Source organism: Equus caballus, chromosome 10, assembly GCF_041296265.1.
Source record: "Equus caballus isolate H_3958 breed thoroughbred chromosome 10, TB-T2T, whole genome shotgun sequence".
In the NCBI taxonomy this organism is placed as follows: domain Eukaryota; kingdom Metazoa; phylum Chordata; class Mammalia; order Perissodactyla; family Equidae; genus Equus; species Equus caballus.
The window spans coordinates 79,776,055-79,801,109 of NC_091693.1; the positions used below are offsets into that span (position 1 = coordinate 79,776,055).

At 38.6% G+C, this 25,055-nt stretch overlaps 1 long non-coding RNA gene across 1 annotated transcript in view; it reads left to right on the forward strand.

The window, feature by feature from the left end:
- Positions 1–314: 314 nt before the first annotated feature.
- Positions 315–25,055, forward strand: part of LOC138915843 (uncharacterized) — a 62,819-nt gene continuing 38,078 nt past the window's right edge. The window contains exon 1 of the long non-coding RNA XR_011422199.1: positions 315–551. This is a non-coding gene — a long non-coding RNA (uncharacterized lncRNA). The remainder of the gene's footprint in view (positions 552–25,055) is intronic.

Sequence of the window (25,055 nt, forward strand, 5' to 3'; positions counted from 1 at the left end):
ATAAAAGTGATACTTGGCTTGGACTTTGAAAGATGGGCCAAGTTTCAATGGAGTGGTGAAAGGCGTCCTGGAAAGGGCACACTACAGAGGCAGAAAGGCATGAGGGCATTTTCAGGGAATTTTTGATGGATTATTTTGACTCAATCAATGAGTTTGAACAGCCAGGAGGCAAATAATGTTGATAAATAAAGGTTTTGCAAAGCCTTGAATGTTGACCAAAGAGTTGCACATTTTTCTGTAGAGAACAGGGAGTTATCTGATGTCATTGAGCTAATCAGCATATGACAACGTGGCAGCAGGGTGCCCTCTGGACTGGGGTCAGATGATCCGGAGACAGAGATAGCAGACCACCGTTAGGGGCCAGGAGGGGAAGAGAGGTGATTGCCGGAGCTCTAACGGTGTCCATGAGAACATCAAGGAAAAGACCGCAGTCAAGACTGTGCGCAGGAAGCAGGGCACGGATTTCACGGCTGGTAGAATGTGCCAGGCAGGGTGGAGGGCGAAGACAAGAAGACCTCAGAGCTGCAGAACCGGAGGACTACGTTCATACGGTAATACTATGCGTTCAGTAGTGACATGTCTTATTTCAAGCACCTGGAGGAGGAAATTTCAGCAGGCATTTGGAAATGCATTTGCCTAATGCAAATTAAGTATCCATTTTTGTTTTTAAAGTGAATTAAATTTCCTACGCTCAGGGTAAGTTCCCGCCCAGGAAAAGGGAGCATGAGTCACACTCTGAAAAGCTCCCCCAGGGAGGAAACTGCAGATGTCACCTCCGTGGGGCCAATTGTTGTTTCACAAACGAGGTAATGTGAAACTTCCAAAGACAATCCTGTCGTCTTTGTCGTTAGCGCCAGGTAGGCGGAAAGGGGCATACCACGCGGCAGTGTTTACAGGCGCGGGGCTTTATCTGCGTCCGTACTCGCTGTCTCCATCCCGGCGACATTCCTGCTGCTTTCCGGTCCCATGGGATAGCGCCAAGTCTTCCCCCTCATGGCAATAAATATAAAAGCCCCCGTGCACCGGCAGCCAGCTTCTTTCATGCCACCAAAAGACACTCTTCTAGCAGGTGTTGTCCAAAGTTCAGGGAGCGCCAACGACCAGCGGGGGCGCCTGGCTGTGCAGGGTGGGCCGGCGGGGACGCGCGCTCCCCCGCGTGCGGGCTGCAGGAAGGAGCGGGGAGGGGCGCCCGGTCCAGCTGCCGGCCTCCCGGGAGAACAATGCATCTGTCACCCAGTGAATGATAGGGCGGCGAGGCCTGAAAGGGTCTCGTCTTCCCACCAAGCTGGCTTGTGCACCTCCGACTGCTTTTGGGCAAAGAGCCAGCAACAGGGGCCTTGGACGGTTCTTGACAAACACACACTCGGTCAAGGAGGACTTAAAAGAAAGAGGAACAGCCAGGGCTGACTACTGCCTTGAAAGGGCCCAGCGGATGGGAGTGCACAGGCAGAAGGGCAGTCACTGCCTTCATCCCGCCAAGCCTGGGGTCTCTCTCCTGCCTTCCTCCCGCTGCCCACACCACCTCTTTCTGGAGAGGATGGAGAGAGGGCATGTGGACTGATAAGCCAGCGAGCCACTATCCGGGAAGCCTGCCTGGGGTCACGCTGCTTGATTATCGCTGAGGAATCCTGCTGTGGGCTATTCCTGGCTCCAGCCCGAACCTGCTCTCTAACCTCACGCAGGCCCCTTTGATTGCCCTGTCGCTCAATTTCCCCTTTTCATCAATACTCAGCCGCGCTCCAGGACAAAAACCAGAGGTGAGGCAGCAAAATATCCCACCACCGGGGAGAAGGCTAGTGTTCTGTTTTGTTCTTGTTAAAGAACAAAATCCTGCTTATTACTTTCAAATGTGAATATAAGCATACATACAATACACACATTCATATATATTCCAATATGATTATTTCACGTACACATGTATTCATTGCTAATAAACTATCGACGGTCCTTTAGGATCTGATAAAATGAATAAACAAGACAGATAATTCAACTAATCCACAGCAATTCATTTAGTGATAGTCTTAAGATTATATGTGCTTCCAAACATGGTCCCTCTAACCTTGTTTCCACTTTTATTTTGTTTAAGAAGCCCCACGTGGACTTCAGTTCTCTGGAACCCAGGTCAACCTCACAAATCCTTTGCTCCCGGGTTGGTGATTAGGTTGCAAAGAAGAAGCAAACCTTCATCAAGGCCTTGAAATTAAGTTAGGGACAGAACTGGAATGGTCCCCAGGGGTCTGGATTTCCAATGCAATACTTTATTTAGTACATCCCATGACTTATTCATGACCCGATTCCACAATTAGATTGTAATGTTCTAGACATCAAGACTATGCCTTACATCTCTATTTATTCTCAACACTGAGAACTATGATTTGCATACAATAGGTGCTGAATAACTGCTGCCGCTGAACAAGTTGATTTCTCTAAAATCTCAGAAAGAAAACAAGATGAACAAAGAGAAATAAGGACCCCTGTAGTGTCACAAAGGGGGAAGAAACTCCATTATTCTATAAAATACAAGCAAGGTTGAAAAAAGAGGCAGAGAACACCTATCTGTGGATAATAACGTGGGAACTTTGGTTGTGCGGGTGCCTGGTATAATTCTGAGAGACATTTCTATGCCAGTCAAAGGTCACGGGTGAGTGCATATAAGGCAAGTTTTAAAAGAAGGATAATAGATGATGATTTTGGAAAAAAAATTCTGGAAAAGAAAGACAACTTCTGGCTTGATTTTGCATCACTATTATAATAAATAGGTCACAGATAAAAAGATCCTGTGCCCAGTGTATTCGGAAACCCGATGATTGCCGGAAGAGCCTAGAGACATACTGCAAAATCACAAATCAGATGAAGGAGACTCTTGAGGGTTTTAGTCAGGAAAACATAACTGTGAAGGAGATGTGAATTAGAAGAGGCCAGAAAAGACGTTTTGCCAAAGAAATATTTGGAGTGGAGAGAGCAGACCTGTCAAATTTCTGTGGACATATAGGAAGCAAATATCTTCCCATGAGGTGAACAGTCACAAAGGTCCATCCCATCTGGGAAAGAATCAGTATGGAGAATCAGAGAAGAAGGAAGGAATAAAAGGACAACCACGTTAAAGTTCTCCAAGAATGACTGCTGGAGATACAGAAAGGACCCACAGGTAAAAGACAGTGAAGAGGGAGAGGCGGTGGAAGCTGGAGCTCAGAAATTCAAAGAAGACTGGTGCACCCCTGTGTTCCACTCCGAGGTTTCCTCCGCAGGTTCTCCTCAACATTGACTCTGCGCAACCTCATCATCAGAAGGAGAGACAGCACTTAGGGACATATGTCTACCCCTTCTTCTTTTACTTTTATATTCGCTAGAGAAGATGTGGAATTGGATGAGGATACTGGGCAAGGCTGAAGAAGGGAATTCTCTTCTGTTATGAGCATGAATTAAGATGATGTTACTGTCAGCCCCCATCCGTGTACCTGCCGGAACTGGGAAAAGGTGAAGCTTGCAGCCTTTCGATGAGTCTAGATTTCTTACTTCAGGCAGCGGGGTCTAAGGCAGCCATATCCACAGCTCTGGGCTGCAGAGGGATTCTGTGCAAAATGACACAATATGCAGAACTGGGCTTTGTGTCCCTTTCACCTCCTTTTCTGAATCTGTCTCCTGTCTCTTGCTCCTTCCCTCATCTCCCAGATACTCAGCATCCCAGGCTGCCCTCAGAAATTCGTGTCTTTAGCTTGCCTTACAAAGTCTCCCAGAACTTGAACATGAACTAAAAGGCCAGCATCTTACACTAGCCCCAGAGTGGAGAGGCTGTGGTCTTGTTTGTAGCAGACCACAATCGAGTTCTGGCTCTGTCACCTCCTTTGTGACACTAAACAAGTCACGTAGCATTTGAGCTTTTGTATTATCGAAAACATTGGGAGGATAATAACTACCTTCACTCCATCACAAAGTCGTGAAAATCTGTCAGATAATAAGTCAAAAGATTGCACAAAATAGTACATTTGCAAAGGTAAATTATTTTCAATGTCTTTTACTATTTGGGCAAAAAAAGCCTCTCTTATGTAACATAACTTTATTGTCATACAAAATCTTTGTCAGGACATAGAGACATTTTTAAAGATGTATGATATTAGATTTCCAGTGATAAAGAAAAGACATGTGGACTACACACATTCATGCTTAAAAAAAAAAAACCTCATGGAAGAAATATTCTGCCTGCCAACCACATGGCGAGTCTTGTTTAGATGGGATTTTAAATTTTCTTTCTTTCTTTTTCTAGTCGAATCCTTTCACATTTATCTTTATATATATACTTATGCGCACAAATTTATCTTTTTCGAGTAACTCAGTGTGTGTAGCATGTTAAGAAGTTTCATTGCCTTCTGGAACAGTAAGGTAAACAGATTTTAAAAGGGTCTAGTGATTTTTTTTCTCAGGGAAGCAAAAGACCGGGGATGATAGTCCAGAGCTTGCCTTCACAGTGGCTTTCATTTATTCTTGCTGCTGCCATTTGAATAAGGAGAGGGAGGGCACTGTGAAAAGAGGTGTTCCAACCTTCTCACTCAAAATTATGACGGGAGAGCTCACTCTTCTCAAAGAGAAAGAGGTGGGAAAAGGGCAAGATAGTAAAATAACATTGGTGAGTAATAAATCGATGATAATTGTATCACAAAAATGGAAGATAACCCACGCAGCCACTTTGAAGGAAACTTATGCAAACAAATTTAAATGCAAAAAAGAACAATGAAAATACATGTCAAGAAATCCTAAGAAGATAGTAATATAGAAAGAAACGGGTGTACAGTTGGACAGGACTGATTAAGAGCTAAAAAAAAAAAAGGAAGAAAGGTGTTGTTTGTTAATTTGCTCTATTTTTGAAGAGAAAGATGATTACAAATATTGATTATGTTTAATGATTATAAATAGAAGAATAAAGCACGGAGCTCCTGAGAATAGCAGGGTGATGGCAAGAGTTTTGGGGAGCAAATTATGAGGAACATAGAAATGTATGAATAAAATGGATGAGGGAATAGGTTATATAGAAATGTAATGAAAAGCTGCCAGTACTAGAGTGCCCAAGAACGGTGACCTATCCACAGACGCTGATGGTTTAGGAAGACAACTGGCACTGCAAACATTCTTAGGACAAAATAAATACTGAAGTCAGAGCAATACTATGAAGAGAGAAAAGAAGACAGCTAATAAGTAAGGGAAGTCATATAAATTAGAAAATGGAGACATAATGGAAGAAATTATATAAAGAAAATCACCCATTATGGATTATTGTCTGCTTCGGTTTGGTGGTATGTTTGTGGGTTTGACATTTCATAGATTAAAAATAGAAAAGAAAAGAAAAGTAGGTAGCTAATTACAATGGAGATGAGAGGAAAAGACAATGATAAAACCAAATATAATTTAAATATTTAAATTTTTAAAAATGGATTTAAAGAATATCCAAGAAGTTTCTCCAAGACCTACGAGGAGGTTCTTCTTTAACTCCATACACTTCTGTGAAAAAAGGGGAGGAGGCTGCTTTGTATGAAGTGTAGGTGTTTTCCTAGTTTAAATCTATAAGGAGACAAACTGGATTTAAACCCAGTTTAAACTATGAACTATAAGTTTCTTAAATGGCCAGGATATAAAGGAGGACCCCCAAAACAACTTGCGAGTGATGGTTTTAATATCTAATACTTACCACATGTTAAGTGTATCTCTGCTCCAAGGAATTTTAAAAATATTCAAATATTTCATATCATATAAAATTGTTGTTTTACAATTTGTGTTTTGGCTTAAATAATTTTATTCTGTCAATATTAATTTTTAAGCTATCAAATGTTGACTTTTTATATCATTGGGGAAAATGTCATAGGAAACTCAGAAAGTAGTTTTTTGAAGCTTTCTAGAAGTTTGTTTAACTATCAAGGGAAGTAATGATAAATTAGAAATTTTTTTGCTGGTGGTTTGCATTTCTGCTTAAAATCCTAGGCCAAAGTGTCAGCTGATGCATTCCTGTCAAATCATTTACTTCACAGATTAATGAATAAATTTATTTGAGTCCTTGTTTCCTAGAGTAACGTGGATTTTTTTGAAAATCCAGTAAGTATTAAGCTTACAGGTGTCTTTTTCCTGGTGCTCTGAAAAAGTGACCAATCTCTCTGTGTGACAGCATCACACCACAGCTCGTAGCCACTCTGTGCAATAATCTGCAAATGATAAAGACTTTACAGGACAGACCCACATGTCTACTTGCAGAAAGCTCTCTGTCAGACACAGCGGGTGCCTGTGACATCTGAGAGTGGATCAGCAGAAAGACATACTCAGCAGCTCAGGAAACCAATTTACAGACCCTGGAGCAGGGCCCTCTGTGTGTGACTCTGAGGGGGCAGGTGGTCCTTGAGGCTTCCCCAAAGCAAATGACACTGGATAAAAGGAACATCATTTACCCATCAAACTGTTAAGTGGCTTAATGAAGAAGAGAAATGCCAAGAGTAGACTGGAACCCTAAGATGACAGCAATTCCTGGGCAAAAAGCAAGTCGTTTCAAAATACCAGGGAAAGAACTTTGAGACCACTGGGAGAGACGTTTCAACTTGGAATAAAATGAAAGAGTGAGCCTGGCAAGTAAGCGTGGGCTGTGGAGTGTTAAGTTCTCTTCTCGAGCTGGGGTACCCAAAGCCTCGTATCTGATACCCTCACCAACGCTGAACACGGAGGAAGAACTCTCTTTGCTGGAACAAATAGCACTCCTCTGTATAAAATGAAGTTTTAAAGCTTATGACCTTATTTGGGCAAAAACATTAAATAATTTCTTATATAAACCTGGCCGTGGGGCATTTATATGGGTAAATAATATTTTCTCACTTTAAACTTGTTTGAATTTTAAAGTTGGATATAGGGAGAGGTCAGGAGGCAAACCTCAGAAAGGCTGAAAAACATAATCAAGAGACAGAACTTGAATCCAAAGCCTGATTTTCAGGAAACTTGGGATTTCACAGATGTATTTTCTGAATATTGTTATACAAAAAAAGAGAGGTAACATACAACATTATATGTTTGATTAAAATGAAATGAATACAATAAATTCACCTTCGTCCTCATTGATAAATATATATATGCTTAACGCTTTGAATCTAAAGAGGTTTTTTCAAATAAAAAGTATGAGCTATTTAAGAAAACTAGCTCCATTAATTGGGAGATTTGTTTTATTTTAATCAAGCACAAAACTGAGCCGGGGAAGGGTTATGGGGTTTGTTATTGCTTGCTGTTGCAATTATTGGGTTATTTTTAAAATGTCAGATTAATTCCAGTCTCTTATTCATTAGTTTTTTTCCTGAATAATTTGGAGATCTATGTAAATATACAATAACATTTAAAATTTGGTTATCTGCCATCATTAAAGACATTTAAATAGGAGGCTTTAGGAAATGGCAAGTGAGAAAGAAAAAAGAAAGGGTTGCAACAATAGTATCAGCATTGGCAGAAAGTCATAACCATAATCATGACTTTATGGTTAACTCTTATGACTGTTCCCATAACTATAAACGCGTGGATGCCCGTATGACTGCAGGTGAGCTTAGAATCAAGAGAGATGAAATCAATCCCCATTCTATGTGGTCTACATTTCAGTCTCCTATCCTTCTGCCCCTTGCTGGTGCATCAGTCTGCTCTCAGGCCAGGTGGACTCTATCCCAAAGATAAGTCATTGCTCAAGTTGAGAATAACATGAATAATAAAAGCAGCTAATATTTGTTGGGCCCTTAGCGCACTCTGAGCTGTGCTAACCATTTACATGCATTCACTTATTCAACCCTCGCAATTCTGCAAGGTACGTGTCTTTGTTAGATTTCAAGGATTCTGTCACACACTCTCCTCACCTCCCTCAACATTCTAACATTTCTGAAATTAGAATGCATTTACAAACAATGACAAGTCATTGATTTGTGCTTTCTTAGTTGGATATCAAATAACGGTATGGGGCCGGCCGGTGGCGCAGGGGTTACAGTTTTTGTGTTCTGCTTCGGCTGCCCAGGGTTCACAAGTTTGGATCCCAGTGCAGACATGGCACCACTTGGCAAGCCATGCTGTGGCAGGCATCCCACATATAAAGTAGAGGAAGACGGGCACGGATGTTAGCTCAGGGCCAGTCTTCCTCAGCGAAAAGAGGAGGATTGGCAGCAGATGTTAGCTCAGGGTTAATCTTCCTCAAAAAAACAAAAAACGGTGCATCTCACAATTGATGTCCTAGAATTAAAGACACATAGCACTGTCCTCATTTTACAGAGTTTCAAATTAAGGTTAGAGAGGTTGTGGCACTATTCCAGGGTCACATGACCAGGGGAATCCTGGTGCAGAGGTCACACTGGGAGCAGTCTCGCCTCCCAAGCCCTCAGTCTCCATCAGTGTCCATGGTCCCTTTGGGGGATTTCTCACAGAATCATAGCTCACCCTCAGGAATGAGGAAGTCCATACATTCTGCACTTGAGCTTGTCTCTGTATTACCTGAAAATCACCAACACTAAAAATCTAGGATTAGGAAAGACCAATTAAAACTATTTTGTTTAAAGAAAAAGATGGAGAAAATATCCCATAGTCAGTCACTCCTGATTTAATATGATTTTATTCTAATTCAAAGTTTCAATTTGAAGAACTCAACTTTTAGACTAGGAAAGGTTTGCTGATCAAGAAAAAGACATTCCTTGATTTAATCAAGCTCCAAATGCTAATTTGTGTTTGAGATTGTACTGAGTAACCAAAAGCAGCAGAGAGTATGGATCATTTTTGCTTTTGCTTTGTTTTACATTTCTTCTTCCTTTTAACCATACATTTAAGTTGATCAGAAAGACTTTTCTGTGGTTTTGAGTTAAATTTAGAATAAAAAACATTGAGAACACAGTCACTCTCTTGTGGAAAGAGTGTGACTACCAGCATTATCTCTAGTAGCTCTCTTTATCTTTTTGTTTGTTTGTTTGTTTGAGGAACATTAGTCCTGCGCTAACATCTGCCACCAATCCTCCTCTTTTTGCTGAGGAAGACTGGCCCTGAGCTAACATCCATGCCCATCTTCCTCTACTTTATACGTGGGATGCCTACCACAGCACGGCTTGCCAAGCGGTGCCGTGTCTGCACCTGGGATCTGAACTGGCAAACCCTGGGTCACTGAAGTGGAATATGCACATTTAACCGCTGCGCCACCGGGCCAGCCCCTCTCTTTATCTTTTTATTGTTATGAAATCCCTTCGTTAAGTGTCCCAAATATTTCATAGAGTGACATCACTAAAGAATAAATGCCAACATGTTCACATTTAATATTCCTGAAATTTAAAGCAAAGACCTCATTGACATTATTATGTTTTTATTGGTTCATCTTAAAACGGTTTACAGGGCAAGGATTGGTAGTCTATAATAAGCTTGCTACAAAGTGCATAAATGAACCTGGCTACAGTTTTAGACAACATTTCTACTTCTAAGAAGTGTGAGCATGCCTTGGTAAGAGGAATTTTAGGAGGGAAAGACCGTAGACACTTACTTATTCTGGCATCGTTATGTTAGAAAGCGTTAGATCCTTTTATTGATAGTAAACTTACCATATTGTTCTGAGGCTAACAGTTATGCAGGCAATGCTTATTTATTAATCCCCTCCCCTGTGTGAGGAGATGAGCTAGACATGAGGTCCACGAGTGACTAGAAAGAGATCATGCCCTGTCTGGCTCACATTGCAGGAAACATGTAAATAAACAAATATAGCACAGTGCTGCCTGACATCACAGACCTATGAAAAAAGTACTACAGGGCAAGTTAATTCTATTTCCCCTCAATTACACAGAGAGGCAGAGATTGTGCCTTACTTTCAGACTGCCTATCCCTCAACAGCTTCATGTTATTACCTCTTAGGAGAATCTGTAAACCGCCTATTGGCTTTCTACTTCCTTGTAGCATTGTGACTTCTTCATTCTATTAATATCTTCTCTGATTGATTGCCCTCACTACTTGCCACCCAGCTAGAGCTGCAAGGGAAGGACAGTTAAAGCTTCTTCCTTTTGAACACAACATGTTCAAATCCCAGTAAAGATGACAGTGTAATCAATATAATGAAAGAGAAAAATGACCGTTCCTATATTTACGCTTTCCACTGCATTGGACTAAGAGCCGCTGCCGATTCCCAGCTCCTCCATGGGAAACAGACAAGTATAGTGGCTTTCTCACATTTATATTAGAGCAAGTAATGCGTTCTCTTCGTTTAAAAAATTCGAAGGCATAATACATTTCAAAATATTAAAAAGGTGCAAAGTACATGCCCCAGCTGCCGGTTGCTATCCCAGATGAGGCTTCCAGAGATATTTCATGTATATGCAGGTAAACATTCTTCTTTCTCCCTTTATTTTCTCTTCCTTCCTTCCCGTCTTCTTTTCTTCCACACCTTCTTTCCTTCACTTTTCTTTCCTTCCCTCCTCCCTCCTGTTTTTTCTCTCTCTCTTCCCTCTTTCCTTCCTTCCTCTCTTACTTTAAACACATTTAGCAAAAGAAAACTTTACTCACTGCACTTTCCCTTGAATTTTTTTTCATTGAACAATATATTTTGGAGATCCTTCCACACCAATATATGGTGAACTTTGCCATTTTTAAAAAAGTTTTATTCTATTCCCTTGAATGGACAAATCAGAATATATTTCATAGTCGTCACTTGTGAGTAACCTTGAGCATATGTCATTTCACTAATGCACAGGTATATTTACGGGGCAAATTCTTAGAGGTGGAAATGCTGGTTGAAGGACATATACAATTGGAACTATAATGGGTATTGCCAAGCAACCAAAGATCACGCATTAGGTTTAATTATTAAAGAGTGCCTTGGGACTCTAGCTAAAATATCCAACAATGACATTATGAGAATGATTTCTATAGTAACAGGAGTATCTGGTTTTCAGTTTACTTGTCATTTTCAAATTATTCATGTTTGCGCTCTTTCCTCTGCAGTCACGATCAAAAGTTATCTCTTGAGTACCAAAGCAGATTGAAATCCAGGGAGTATAGAAAGATCTCCCCACAGTGGTTTAATCATAAAGACAAATAATTTGTAGATAGAAATGCCTATTGTACTCCACCTCTGTCTTCTCTCATCTTCTTGATCATTTTGGCCACTGATGTGCAAAGCAAATCTGTCTTTAATATAGTTACTAAACTCTGTAGGATTTGGATAATCTTTTTGCATGCTTTTATAAGCTGGAGTTAGAAACAGCAACACAATTCAGCCTCTTGCTGTGGTAACCGCAAACTTCTAAAGGGCACCCTGCCTGGACATCACTTCATAGAGAATAAGCTTTGTCCCTTGGGCGCCTTGAAGACTGCCCGCATATGACTTGTTGCATCATGTGACCTTTGGCAGTAAACTTAAATTTAAACCAGAGACAAAACAGGGTATTTCGCCTTTTAACAACTGAAATCCCTCTGATTTCTGTGATGGCGCTCTTCCCATTTTACTCCCTGCCCACTGTCCTGCCAGTTTATCATCTAAGAATTCCCGATTTGAAACCCATGTGAAAAGGGTCAACTTTATCCTAGAAGATGATTCAACATGGGCCAAGTGGCCCAAAGAGTAACAGTTTTCCCTTAAGGAAGTAGGTAGAGGGGAAGAATATTGACGGTCCCTTTGTCTTCAAAATTCTCTCTAATATGCGAGGATCACGGGAATCTGCCTCTTCACCTTGTGGCAACCAATTAGGCAAGAGAATCCCCAAATGAAAATGGGTTGTGATGTTATGTGGTGTGGTGAAATGTTGTGCAGTGAAAATATGGCCCAGTATTTTCATGAATTGTCTTGAGGGAGTGGGGGAACAAGCAAGTTTATGAAGTACATGGACTTTTTGTTCTATCTTTGGTTAGTCTGGCACAAGAGAATTCCTTGATCAAGAGAAATGAATCCCTGAAATTTATTCAGCAACATCCTTTGTACCACTAACATGGCAGTGCACTCAATGATTCATTGAGGAGTGAAATTAATACATGAGTTTTCACCTTTTTTCTCTGAGTACATTGCTTTGTTTCTTGACCAGCCAGGAAAGACCTCCTTCAGGCAGATAGCTAATTTGGAAGTAATAAGACAGCAAAATAGCTAGAAAAGCCAACTTGTTTTAAATAAAAGGATGACACTGCATGATGGCACATTGCTTAGCCAATGTTTCATTAGCCAAATCTTGTAGTAACTTTGGCTTTGGGATCATGAGAGGGAGGGTCAGCCTAGGCCTCAAGTCCCATGTGTAATACCGGAGCCAAACCTCCTTTGAATGGTCAAAGGCTGGCAGGGCCATAATAAAGGCTGGAGACCATCATCACTAATCAGGGCTGACCTATGCAGAGAAAGAGGGAGGGTGAGTAATGAATATGATCATGACAACCAGCGTAAATGACAGAGAAGCAGAAAGGCACTCTGAAAAACAATGGAAATGAACATTGTGGGAAAATCCAAGAAGGGGAGATGAGTCTAAACCACTTTAACAGGAGAAAGAATAGAAGGAAGTGGCTATGATTTGACCAGGTGGTGAGACTAATGATTGGCAGTCCCTTGTGAGTAGCTAAAAGCGTGATAAAGGGGCCTGTTGAGATGAACCCGAGACAGGAGGTTATCTTTTTTTAAAGTCTTTTTAAAACCAAGCAGTGAGCAAAATGCTTTGGTGTGAAGTTTTTAAGAGAAAAGGAATAAATGGAAGAATATTGGGTCTTCCTGCAACCAGATCTCCGTATCTCCTGGGCAGGCGTCCATTCACTCTACTGAAAATTCCACAGCCTCCTGGAAGCTGTTACTATCCATAGGGCCTTACAGCTGGCCGGGTTACGTGACAAGAACAACAGCCAAGTGAGGCTTCTGCCTGGAGGAAGAGGGACACACAGTGCTTACCCTTTGCCACCCCACACAATGTGACTCAACTCTCTCCCTTCTTCTTGAGCAAGCAGAGGGCGACTGAGTTTTTTCTCTCGATCTTTTTCTTGTGGTGGATACACGGGTCCATGTTGTTCAGGCTGACATCTCCCATGTAAGAGAGGCTGACTCTGAGTCACCAGAAAACCACATATGGTTTCACTTCCAGTGACATCTGGAAAGCAAGGGGTCAGATATCATCTTGCAGAGATGTCCCGGTGAACATAGGGAAGGAGCCGACTCTGTTCTCTTTGGGAGATTAGTAGGGAGTGAAATAATCAGGGCTCGATGTGGATGGAATTTTAATGAGGAATTAAAATAATGTTTCTTTTCCTTTACTCTCCTTCTCACATGACCTCTAAGAGGAGAGGTAAGGATAGAGAAAAGACAGGAAAGGAAGGCTACTGGAGCAATCACAAGAATTTAAATCAAGTCACAATCCTCCAGAGAGAACTGAAAGATTTTTCAACCTCGTTTAACTACTTACCTTGTGTCTTGGCGCTGAGTGGATTCTAATTAATATTTTATGTTTAGAGAATTTGTAAATGACGTCGATACGGTCACAGCATTTTGTTTCTCAAGGTATAATAATTTTCATTTTACGTGGTCTAATAACATAAGCATTGTCACATTTACATAAATAAAAATCAAATTGGCAATAAAGAAAGCATGTTCTTCTTATAAGAGAAGCAATTTTTGAACAATTCCTACCCTCCCAACAATTGGCACTGAGAAATGTGATAGCACAATAGAAAAACAAAGCAAAGAGCATAGTCTCCCCATCCCCATGCATATAACAAGTTCCCTCAAGTCTAATCCCCCCAGCAAGGGGTCCTGCATTTTTCATTAATATAATACAAAAACATATGGTTAAAAAAAGAAAAAGAACATAAAGAAATGAGTAGAAGAGCTGCAGAATTCAAAGAAAACACATTCCCTAGTCCAGACCCACATCTAACTGCCTAGGAAATTTCAATGAAGATCAGATGTGATTTTCAACATGTAGTCTGCTTAAATAAAATGTGAGTGAAATACAAGGACTTCTCGATGCAGTGGTAATAGAATTTTCCTTCCCTGTATCGGGTTATAATAGTATAGCGTTCTTGTGAGGATTAAAATTAGATAGCATTGTAAACTGTTGAAGAATTATATTAAGTTTTCATTTCTAAATTCTGAAAATTACTGGTCAGGAGATATAGATGTGGTTACAAAAGAGAAGAAAAGGTAGATTTTTGGGCTAAATGTGTACCAACCTCAAGGCATAAATTGGAAGTTGTTTTAAGACCAAAAAAAATCCTTTATCAGCCTTTGTTTTTTTTTTAGAATTGTTCTTTTTCCCAAAAGTAAATTCCAGAGAAAAGTAACCCAGTACTCATTTCGTGTGTGTGTCTCAGTGGAATACAAGTGGAAAGAAGCACAGGGGGAAGAAAGGGCCTGCCCATCAGGTTCCAAGTTTCTTGGAAAGAGCTGAGATAAAGCTAAAAGAGTGAAAGGAGCAAGGGAAGGAGGAAAGAAAGGCAGGAAACTAAGGGGAGGAGAGAGAAGGAACGAAGAAGGAGAGAAAGCCAAGGTAAGACCCAACCAGCCAACAAATCTTAGCTTATTATGAGTCACTCGCCACTCTCCTGTTGTACACACTGCAGCCCAGGGCCACTATTTGGGAGTTAGGTTGTTTTCTAATCTGAGGCTTTGACTTCCTTTCATCTTTCTGAACCTGATCTAGTTCATCTTTAGAAGGTGCTTAAGGGACTGAGGACCGCAAAGACTCACTCTAAAGAAGATTAAGATAAATAACAGGTTGGGGAAGGGCTTTTTCTCTCTTTTAACTTCACGCCTTTGAGAACATTTTCATATTTATTTCTATTTAAAGCAAAATATAATTCCTTTACTGGAGTTGAAAGCCAGAGTCATATTATTGGTAGGAAAGAACATTCATTCCCTATTTATCTATGGGTGATGGCAGGATGCTTGAGTAAGGATAGTCATTCATTTGTCAGAGATTATTGCTTTAAATACTCTCACATATACTTATACATAGTAAGTCTAAGAGTAAGAGCTAAGATTTTAAAAAATTCTAGGATCATGAAGTAAACGTTTTAAAAATCCTAGAACATTTGAGAAAATTGGAATACAGAGAAAACGAAAGCATTAAAACAAATCTAAAATGATTTTGTTAGTTTGAAGAGCAAAAATATGTTATACATAATCTGTTTTTTCAAGAATTTTTAATTTTTTATATTCAGTGATTGAAGGCTCAAGTGAAACATGAGTAAGGAAGAAAAATATTTTCCCAACGTATTTCACAAGAGAACGGAGTTGGAGGGAAAAGTTCTTAACAATATTTCTCCCCAACTTTTCTAGTTTCATTTTTGTTATGTTTCCATAAAGCCTAGCCCAGTGTCTTGCCTTTCATAGCTTTTTGGTGAATCTATGTTGCACAATTATTTTCTGAGTATAAGACAAATTCTTGATTTAGAGACCACCTCAAATTCATACTAGGAGAAAACATTTTATTGGTTTGAAGCTGAAAACTGACCATTTCATTATATGATTTATACTTAATTCTAACCTTTTAATGCTCAAAACCCCAAACTTTCCCTTAGGAAATTGGCAATGCTTATAGCCTATTGTTTAAAATTTATTGGAAATGATGACATTGTTTTATTTTATAACCCATTAAAACATAGTTATTATAAAATTGCTTCATTATTTTATAATTCCAGGAAGTCTACATTATTGAATTACTTACAACGTGACTTGATTCTGCTTAGTATAGTTTGAGAAATAAATGGTTTGCTTTATCAGTCGGTATAGGACAGTTAGGTAAAGCTCTGGAAGGCATGATGAAAGTCTGAGCAGATCCAAACCAAAGGGTAAACATAATCACGAAGAAGCTATGATCAGAGGACTTGGGTTTATTTTGTGGTCCAGGAGGTGGAGTGTTAGGGATCAGCCAAGGTTGATCACTGGGAACCAAGTTAGAAAACTACCAGAGACATGGCTGGCAGATGGACCAGAGAATCTGTAACCTGTAAGAGCAACCCAGGAACGTGGAAAGTCAAAGAAGTCAGATGGCTCTTCTTTAGTCATGCTTTTAAAGACCCTGCCATGTCTTTCTATGTACTCTTCTTAAAGGCACTGCCCAACACCTGATACTAGGATTAATGGATTTTAGTTTGGGGAGGAAGTAGACATTTTTCCACAGAATTCCCAGTGGGTTCAATGAGATCAATGACTATATTGGTATTAGTTATCTGTTGTGTGACAAAGTAACCCAAAACTTAGCAGCTTAGAACAATGAACATTTATTATCTCATATTTCTGTGAGTCAAGAACCCAGGAGCAGCTTGGCTGAATGTTGCTGGATCAGGATCTTTCACAAGGTTGCAATCAATGTCAGCCGGGGCTACAGTCATCCCAAGCAGGAGAAGATCCACTTCCAAGGTCACTCTCCTGGCTGATGGCAGGTCTCATGTCCTTGTTGGCTGTTGGCTGAAGATATTATTTCCTTGCCACATGGGCTTTTCAATAGGGTAGCTCACCACATGGCATCCAGTCTTCCTGTGGAACAAGTAAGCAAGAAAGTGAAAGAGAATGAGAGTGAGTGAGTAAGATGGAAGTCACAGTCTTTCTAGTCTAATCTCAGAAGTGACATCACATCACTTTTGTACTATTCTGTCAGAAGTGAGATACAATGTCCAGCCCACACTCAAGCAGAGGAGATTATACAAGGACAAGAATGTTAGGAGGCAACGATCATTGGGAACCTTCTTAGGGGCTGCCTACCACAGTACTCCACAAAGAAATCTGTATCATTAGATATTTTAGATCAGAATAGACAACACTTGTTCATGCAAGGAACAGGTATTCACCTGCCTAGAGGTAGAAACTGATGTTATCTCAAAGTTCCTTACATCCCTGTGATTATATTCTCTTTACTGAAATGGGTTCTTTCTACTTTCTTGGTCAAGTCTGTCTGATACACTATGGTAGTTCAAACAGCATCTCCTCTCTTGTCACATGGGCCAAAGTGTGGCTAAACTTTCTCTAAGCAATACAGCATTGTGCTAGGCTTTGAATCCCAGATCTTGACTTACTAGCTGCTTGATGTTGTGCCTCAGTTTTCTCAACTGAAAAATGAGGATAATAGTTTGACTGAGCTCATAGGGTTGTTGTAAAGATTAAATGAGTTAAGTGTTTGGTACAGACTCAGGTGCATATTATATGGTCAATAAATGTGAGCTAACTAAAGAAATTTGACCTGTCCTCTAACTGCTGACAACTTTGAGGGAGAAAAAGAAGTTAACCTTTTTCCATATGATTTCATATGATTTTTCACGTGTCAGCCACATACAGCCTTTCTCTTTCTTGACTTCCTAAAATGAACCTTCATCAGGTTAGTCTTACCTCTAACATTCTGACTCAAATACCTAAGCACAGTGGCAAGATAACATACGTGACTATAGAGCCAGCCGAGGAGGTGAGGACTTCCATCTTCTATTGTCACGTTCTAAGCCATATCAAGCCCTTCACATGTTTATAAAATAATGATATTTCAGAAATTATTTCTCAGATATTAATCTTTTCAATTTCCACAAAACAGTTAGAATTAAAATTAGAAAGACTCCTTTGATGTCTTCTTAGTTGATTCTCTATAACCTGTGATGTTTTTATTTAAAAAAATTATACTTATTCTAGAAAAATCAGAGAATACAGATCAGTAGAAAAAGAGAAAGTAATGTAAAACATAAAAATACACAGATAATCCCAATATTAGTGATCTCTTCTTCGTTGGTTTTTAGAACTTTTGATGTTTAATTTAAAAAATCATGCTTATTCTAGAAAAACTAAAGTAAAAAGGTAAATAAGTGAGAATTTTTTTTTAAAAAGAGAGAAAATACACTGGTAATCCTATATCCATAGAGAATCATGACTAACATATTTGAGTCTATCCTGGGCATTTTTCTATATGTGTGCATAAGATGTAATAATACTAACATGCACGCTGCTTTGTAATCTTTCTTTTTACTCAAAGACATGTTGTGAGCAAGTTGGTTTACTCTAAACATAAGTAAATCAACATGGGAGAAAAACTGTTTGCGATATGAAAATGAAGAAAGGGAATCAATTCACAGAGAACAGGGGGACATGGGGAATAATACTGGGAAAGGGAAGATTGGAGAAGCACAGGGAGAGAGTTCATTTGGTTTCCCAGGAAATGCTGGATTTAACTCTTCTTTCTTAGGAAATTCTGGTTTTAATTCTCTTTCCCCTGAAATATGCAGATGCCTAAGATGGCTCAGTGTTTATTCTGGGTCTGAGGGATCCAGCCAGCTTGGGAGCCAGTAACAGACTTTCTACATAGTCACATTTTATGTGTTTGATGACTACCCTGTGTGTACAGAAGGGGGTCTTTGAGAATACGTTCTGCTGAACACCTGACATATTTTGATATACTTTCAAAATTCATCTCCATAAAGACCCCATATATGCCTCATTGGGGACTGAACTGAAAGAGCCAATATCCATTAAAAATTACCTTTTCTTCCAAAAATATCACCTCTTGAATTAAAATCCATATAATCAGCTAATATGAAATTTCACCTAATCCGAATGAAGATACTAGTCTAATTCTTTCCACTTTTAAACTTGAGAATAATAATATATTTCCTAGTATTTTCAATGAAAAATAACTGATCCAACAACCACATTTGGCATTTTAAAAAAATCTCGATAATCATATGCTTCTCAATTAAAGAAGGAAATCTAGTCTTAACTATCAGAAAAATAATTTCTATTTTCCATTTATCCCCAACCCCCTTTCTACTTCATTCTAGGCCGATGACCCATTGCTTAATTTATTGAGAAGTCATTCAAAATGAGATCCTTCAGTTGACCCTGAGCTTTCAGTTTTCCTCTCGCTTCCATTTTCTTTTGATCTAAAAGAAATAAATGCCCCCTTCATTTTATGCATTTACCTACTTTACGTTGGAATTTTCAGCTTCTTCAGTTTTTTGATTTATTGGCCTGAAACTGTTTATAATGTTCCTTCATTACTGCTTTAATATCTGTAGAATATGTAATAGTATCCCTTTTACATTCTCAAAATTTGCAACTTGTGGGAATGTTTTCTAGGTCAATCTAGTTAATTTATCAAATTTATTAATCATTACAAAGAAAAGGCTTTTGGTGTCTTTGATTTTCTCTAGTGTTTCGCTGTTTATTGTTTCACTGATTTCCACTCTTATCTTTACTATATCCTTCCTTGAAATTAATTTGCTGTTCTCTTTTTGGTTTCTTAAAACAGAAATTTATACAATTGATTTTTGGCCTTTTTTTGAATGTGAGCATTCAGAGCTACAAATTTCCCTCCAAGCACTGCTATACTTATATTTCACAAATTTTAGTGCATTTGTATTTTCATTTTTCACTATCATTCAGTTTCAAATATTTATTAATATTCTTTGGGATTTCTTCTTTGATTTATAGATGATTTAGAAATTTGTTGCTTAATTTCCAAATATTTGAAGATTTCCAGAAATGTGTCCTTTTTTGACTTCTGAAGTTGCATTGTTGTGTTCAGAGAACATATTTTGAACTATTCCAGTTCTTTAGTATTTACTTCATGGCCCAGCTTATGATCTATCTCTGTCAATGTTTCACGTGCACTTGAAAAGAATATTTGTTATACTGTCATTGAAGTAATATTCTACATATGTCAATTAGGCTGAGTTTGTTGATAGTATTGTTCAAATCTTCTATATCCTTAGTGATTTATGCTAATTTTTCATCATTTACTGAGAGAAGAGTATTGAAATCTTTAACTTCAGCTGTGGATTTGTCTATTTCTTCCTTCAGTTCTGTCCATCTTTATGTATTTTGAAGCTCTATTTTTAGATGCATATCAATTTATGATTTCTGTCTCCTTGATGAATTGATTCTTTTATCATTATGAAATGTTCCTCTCATCTTTATCATGTTCTCATCTTCTCATCTTGTTCTAAGGCCTACTTTGCTCCTAATATAGGCAAACTTTTTATGATTAGTGTTTGCATGATACATATTTTACCCTCCTTTAATGTAGCCTATTTGTGCCTTTATACTTAATGTACTCCTGTTTTACCCAGCTTATAGTTGGGCCTTGGTTTTTAAACCAACCTCGTGAACTTTATCTTTCATTGGAAAGTTTAGTCCATTACATGTAATATAATAATTGATATGTTTGATTATCAGTCTACAATCTTATTGTTTGCTTATTATTTGTTCAGATAATCTATAGGCTTTCCCCCCTCTTTTCTGCCTTCTTTTGGATTGAGTGTTTTTTAGTATTTCATTTCAACTTCTCTACTGGTTTTCTTCATACTTTCTAATTTCTTTTTTTTTTTTAGTACATAGTTGCATTAGATTTACAACAAATTTTAATATATGAGTCTCTCCTTAATAATATTATATTAATTCACATATGTTGTAAGAATCTTAACAGTATAATTCCATTTTCCTCGTTCTCATCTTTTGTGTTATTGTTTGCCACGTATTTTATAAACCCCATGATAGTTTATTGTTTCTGCTTTAAAGAGTCAATTCATTTTTGAAAAAATTATGATATGAAAAAATATTTTATATTTACCCATCCAGGAACCATATCTGGCACTCTTCATCTCTTTGTGTAGAATCAGGTTTTCATATAACATTATCCTCCAATCTGAAGACCTTCTTATACACTTCTTGTAGTCTAAGTCTCCTGGTAATGAATTCACTCAGATTTAGTTGATCTTTGCTTCAACTTCATTTTCGAAGGCTATTTTATCCGGTTATGCAATTCTAGGTTTGCAGTCTTTTTTCTCTTAGCAATTTAAAAATGGTGACCCACTATTCTTTCTTCCATTATTTCTGATTAGAAGATAGCAATCATTCTTATTATCATTCCCCTAGAGGTGATATGGTTTTTCTCTGTCTGCTTTTAAGATTATGCACCTTGGGGCAATCATGGGGCTCATCTTATTTATTTATTTTTTTTAATAGGAACTTTTTCTTTTTTTTTTTTTTTTAAGATTTTATTTTTTTTTCCTTTTTCTCCCCAAAGCCCCCCAGTACATAGTTGTATATTCTTTGTTGTGGGTCCTTCTAGTTGTGGCATGTGGGATGCTGCCTCAGCGTGGCTTGACGAGCAGTGCCATGTCCGCGCCCAGGATTCGAACCAACGAAACACTGGGCCGCCTGCAGCGGAGCGCGCGAACTTAACCACTCGGCCACGGGGCCAGCCCTGCTCATCTTATTTTTTTATCCTCTCTCAGGGGTCACAGCCCTGTGTCACTTATTGTCAAACATCTAAAATAGTTATTTTATTTTGTCCCGTTGTATAGTTGTTTATACCTTAGAGCGAGTTTAGCACTAGTGGCAACATCACAGGTAGAAGCAGAAGTCGAATAGGGTAGATTTTAAAAACAAATAGGTAAGGAGTATCCTGGGAATAGTCAGTTCCATAGTTTGATTTTTTTTATTCAACACTCAGTAGTTATTGGTGATTAGTGACTTAGTGACATGATTTAGAAAGTTCTGGCTAATAATTGTAGCAAGAATATATCAAAATGAGAGAAATAAGGAGGCTAAGTGATCTATTAGGATACTGTTTCAATTGTGTAGGTGAGAAATAATAAATACCTACCCTAAAATGAGACAGAGAGAAGGGAGAATTGAAAGATACAGACTCTATAAATATGGACGAGGCAGAAATGGCCCAAGCTGCAGAAGCTGAGGGGCATGGATTCTAACCAAAAGAAGGTAAATGCATAGTAAGGAGGACATTTCCTTCTTTTAGGCCAGAAGAAGGTGAAAGGGAGAGAAAGACTGAAAACTCAGGGACAATTGGAGGATCTCATTTTTGATGACTTCTCAATAAATTAAACAACGGTTCATTGACCTAGAATGAAGCAGAAAGAGTGTTGGGGATAAAAGGAAAATAGGAATTATTTTTCTAATAGTTAAGACGAGATTTCTTCTTTTAATGGAGAAGCAGCAGATTATTGAGATTTACCAAAAAAAAAAAAAAAAAAAAAAGCAAAAGAGCACCTTTGCATAATCCTTACAGGATTTAAGAGGCAGAAGATCTCAGAATAACTGGGTCAGGAACACCTTCCTCACAGTCAGGGCTTTACCAGTGATATGTAGCAAAATCTTTCATGACATCTGGCATCTAGGCACCACGGTATCACATCATTGCAGCCTGCTTATTTTTCTGCTAAAATACTTTAGTTAGAAGTTTGGATTTTATAATTCTATTCTGCTTCTAAAATGGTTCCTGAAGGATATTCACAAACAAGGCAGTTTGTTAAAGAAGTTACTGTCTGGATGACAGAAGGAAAAGGTGATATTTTCTGTAAATCCAGCTGACGGGTACATTTCCATTCACCTGGCTCCAGCATTCCCAAATGCCTGGTGGCAGTGTATTTTAATTAATGGAATCTACATCTGGGAAGCACATTAGCCATCTCATTCAGGCCACCTTCTTTATAGATAAGAAAGTCGCATAGCTTCTCTCCGCTCACAGATGTGAAGTGATTAGCACAAACTCACGTAACTAGTTAGTGACAGGCCATAACTGAAAAATTACAAGGTGTCAAACACCAGGCAACCTGTGCCCAGTGTTATGCTGGGTGCTTTAGTATCATAAGGAACTCTGATGAGAAAACAGTGTCAGAGAGGTTGAGTAAATTGCCAGGATAACCAACTTGTAAATGGCAGGACCAGAATTTGATTCAACCTCTGCCTGACTCCATGCCCTGTGTACTTATCCAATACCCACAAGTCTTTTTCACCCCATTTGTACTGTGCTTTTTGTCATTTCCATTGGTAAAAATGAAAGCCTGAACTGATAGTCCTATCAAAAGTTAACTGATAGGTTGGTAGAGAAACAAACATGCAAGACCATTAAAGTAACCCACGCAGTTGCACATCAGCTTCTGACCCCAGGAAATCCAACCCTGGTGAAAAAAATGTAGGTTTTCCTCCTTGGTGGCCCTGCAACCCTATACTTCCTCTTTCTCAGGCCATTCTGCCTTAAAAAATTACACATCTGGGGTACTCACAGGCTCAATGCACCAGATCTAAATCTTTTCCCACTCATGAATGGGCTCCCATAAGACCAGTGTTTTTGCAACTGAGGATCATGACCCATTAGTGCACCATGAAATCAATTCAGTGGGTCATAACTAATGTATTTTTTAAATTAAATAAAATAGGATACATTCTCTCCTTTACCATTCGACCCCTACTAATATTTTAGGCTTGAAGGGGATTTTCTTTGATTCATATTGGGTGGCCTTGGGTAGAGGTAGTTTCTTTTAATTTTCATTTTGCTTGAGTTAACATCCATTCCATATTTAGTTTACTGGAATCAGCATAAATCCTGACCAAGAAAATTCCCTTGCAAAGGGTCCTTATAGAAGAGACCATGTTTGCCTATGAGCTGTTTATGTAATAATTATCTCAGGGTGTTGTTTTAGTATTTCCAACTTTCTCCTTGCCAGGGGGCCTAGGAGCTATGGACTTCGCAGGTTAATTGCACCCAATCTAATTCCTGCCTCCTCTGTGCAAGTTCAAGTCCAAGTGTCTCCTTGGAGCCTTGAGGGCTCTTTGAAGTTTCAGCTGCTGCATAACATGGGGCTGAGAGGATGAGAATCAGCTGGAGTTCAAGTGTCAGTCCCACCCCCTCCCCAAATGGAAAACCACATTGAAATATTTGTCCTCTGTGCTTTGTTCCTAAAGCAAACAATATTTAGCTAAGTATGGCGTAAAGGGTTACCATTTGCCACAACTGATAAATAAACTGGTAACCACAATGATGAGGGAGCAGTGGGGGTAGTTTGTGGTCTTGGGGGGAATTGAAAGCTTTCTTTCAGTGGAGACAGGCAACAAAAGACACAAATCATCAAAACAAGGGAATAAATCTTTTTCTTAGAAAAGAATCTTTGTTAGCTGCAGTGGGGGAACATCTTTTTACTTTTAGATGAATGCTCATTAGGAGGTAGAAGAATTTGTTGAATTATTTGGCTGACAAAGAGATTAAGAGTGGAGGGGCAGCTCAAATTTCGTATTTTCAAATTTGTATTAAAAAATCATATTTTGGGGCCCTAATAACTGAAAAATTGGTCAGATGACTGGATTTTCCTGGTCAAAGCACATTTAGTGGGGGAAAAATGAAAAAACAGATACCAAGTAAGTGATGCCATGGATTCAGATTAGTTTAAAAATTTAGCTGTGTATAGTAGTTCATGTTAATCCAGAAGAACCCATCTTTTCTACCCTCATATTGCAAGTGTTTCTATTTATGTAGCTTTTAGTTTTAGAGAGATTTGATGAAATTTACCTTATTTAGAACTAGCAACGTACAGATTGGTGCTAAAGAATTATACCAAATAATTTCACATTGTCTGCTAATCAGGGGAATATCTAAATTTACACTTAGTTGTCTACAAAAACAAAAATGTAATTTTGGCAATATTTTTGTGTCTTATCCATGTGTACTAAATGTGTTCGAAGAGAAAAATGAACTAGGGAGAAAAAGCTCTTAAAGTTCCATTTATATTAAAAGCTTTTCAAATCATGTGTAATTGAAGCACGATTGTGAACTATGTGTGATTTGGTAGTGTAGAGTAGCATGATTATGTAAAATGACTGGAAGTCAACTACAGTGACATCTATAATACCTATAATTTAAAGCAGCCTCTTGACTTTTTTTCTAGATGTACATAGTCAAGGTTCAAAGAGAAAAGCCAGTGTTCACTTTGTCCATATACGCCCTTAATAATTTCATAGGTTTATGAATGGCTCATTTCAGTGTTTCTTAATTGATAAACATCGTCTATTTTTTTCCATTGATAAAAATGTATAAATAGCATTTTGGCCTGTTTCCTTTCAGTCTTTTTATATACACAATTTTATATATTTATATATGGATTATGCATATTTATGATTATACTGGATATGTAGTTTCTTGAAACTATGTCATAATTATTTACCATATCAGTGAAAATTGTCAAAAATGTAATTTTTCGGGGCTATATAATATCTCATCATATGGATCTGCCCTAGTTTATTTAGCCATTCTGCTGTATTACAGGGCAGTTGGTTGTTTCCAGCCTCTTGTTATTTTAAACAA